Below are 2,500 nucleotides of genomic sequence, written 5' to 3'. Positions count from 1 at the left end.
TCCATTTGGCCGAGGCAGAGAGTCGGCCTCCTCTCTCCCTTACGGTCGAAAAAGATGTGCTGCTGTCGAACTGGCCATTACATCCTCACCTGATCTAGTCCCCCATTAGATACCCCCCCCCCCCGCAGTTACCCCGTACCACATATCTAGCATGGACCTTGACCTCCAGCAGGCCCCGGGGACCCACATTACCCCCCCCCCCCCCCCCCCCCCCCCTGCAGTTACCCTGTACCACATATCTAGCATGGACCTTGACCTCCAGCAGGCCCCGGGGACCCACATTACCCCCCCCCCCCCCCTTCCCCCTGCAGTTACCCTGTACCACATGTCTAGCATGGACCTTGGCTTCCAGCAGGCCCCGTGGATCCACATTACCCCCCCCTGCAGTTACCCTGTGCCACATATCTAGCATGGACCTGGACCTCCAGCAGGCCCTGGGGACCCACATACTCCCCTGCTCTACTCCCCCACTAGCTTTCCTTACTTGCAGTTACGCTCCAGCGCATATCCAGCATGGACCTTGACCTCCAGCAGGCCCCGTGAACCCACATTACCCCCCCCCCCCCCTCCTGCAGTTACCCTGTACCACGTATCTAGCATGGACCTTGACCTCCAGCAGGCCCCGGGGACCCACATTACCCCCCCCCCCCCCCCCCCTTCCCCCTGCAGTTACCCTGTACCACATGTCTAGCATGGACCTTGGCTTCCAGCAGGCCCCGTGGACCCACATTACCCCCCCCTGCAGTTACCCTGTGCCACATATCTAGCATGGACCTGGACCTCCAGCAGGCCCTGGGGACCCACATACTCCCCTGCTCTACTCCCCCACTAGCTTTCCTTACTTGCAGTTACGCTCCAGCGCATATCCAGCATGGACCTTGACCTCCAGCAGGCCCCGTGAACCCACATTACCCCCCCCCCCCCCCCCCCCCTCCTGCAGTTACCCTGTACCACGTATCTAGCATGGACCTGGACCTCCAGCAGGCCCCGGGGACCCACACTTAAGCCCCCTCCCACTAACAAAGCAGAACACCACTGGCAAAATCCTCGTGCCCCTGGTACTCCAGAAAGCACATTGAAATGTGCCCCTGGTACACTGCGCAGAAGAACTGCCGCACACACACACACACGCACGCACGCACGCACGCACTGCTTGTGCCTATGGTACGACAACTTTTCTCGTGCCTATGGTACGACAACTTTTCTCGTGCCTATGGTACAACAACTTTCCTCCGTGCCTATGGTACGACAACTTTTCTCGTGCCTATGGTACAACAACTTTTCGCCGTGCCCCTGGTACACCGCTCAGTAGCACTTTGCCACACACACACACACCACTCGTGCCTATGGTACGACAACTTTTCTCGTGCCTATGGTACAACAACTTTTCGCCGTGCCCCTGGTACACCGCTCAGTAGCACTTTGCCACACAAACTCTCCTCGTGCCTATGGTACGACAACTTTTCTCGTGCTTATGGTACAACAACTTTCCTCCGTGCCCCTGGTACGACAGCTTTCCTCGTGCCTATGGTACGACAACTTTTCTCATGCCTATGGTACAACAACTTTTCGCCGTGCCCCTGGTACACCGCTCAGTAGCACTTTGCCACACACACACTCCTCGTACCTATGGTACGACAACTTTTCTCGTGCCTATGGTACGACAACTTTTCTCGTGCCTATGGTACAACAACTTTTCGCCGTGCCCCTGGTACACCGCTCAGTAGCACTTTGCCACACAAACTCTCCTCGTGCCTATGGTACGACAACTTTTCTCGTGCCTATGGTACAACAACTTTCCTCCGTGCCCCTGGTACGACAGCTTTTCTCGTGCCTATGGTACAACAACTTTTCTCGTGCCTATGGTACAACAACTTTTCGCCGTGCCCCTGGTACACCGCTCAGTAGCACTTTGCCACACACACACACCACTCGTGCCTATGGTACGACAACTTTTCTCGTGCCTATGGTACGACAACTTTTCTCGTGCCTATGGTACAACAACCTTTCCCCGTGCCCCTGGTACACTGCGCAGAAACTCTTTGCCACACACACACACCACTCGTGCCTATGGTACGACAACAGGCCCCGGGGACCTACATCGCACCTTGCTCTTGCCTCCCTTACAGCTGAAAAAGGTCCATGCCTGTGCCCTGGCCCTGCTGAAATTCCCTCTCCATTTAGCCGAGGCAGTGAGTCGGCCTCCTGTCTCCCTTTACGGTCGAAAAAGATGTGCTCCTGGGCGCGCTGGCCCTGCTGCTACTCACATCGGGCATGGACCTGGACCTCCAGCAGGCCCCGGGGACCTACATCACACCTTGCTCTTGCCTCCCTTACAGCTGAAAAAGGTCCATGCCTGTGCCCTGGCCCTGCTGAAATTCCCTCTCCATTTAGCCGAGGCAGAGAGTCGGCCTCCTCTCTCCTTTACGGTCGAAAAAGATGTGCTCCTGGGCGCGCTGGCCCTGCTGCTACTCACATCGGGCATGGACCTGGACCTCCA

Source organism: Diplotaxodon limnothrissa, linkage group LG6 (genome assembly GCF_057381915.1).
Source record: "Diplotaxodon limnothrissa isolate DT_005_m linkage group LG6, D_limnothrissa_male_GT1.1, whole genome shotgun sequence".
Classification (NCBI taxonomy): Eukaryota; Metazoa; Chordata; class Actinopteri; order Cichliformes; family Cichlidae; genus Diplotaxodon; species Diplotaxodon limnothrissa.
Note: the sequence above shows the minus strand (reverse complement) of the source record.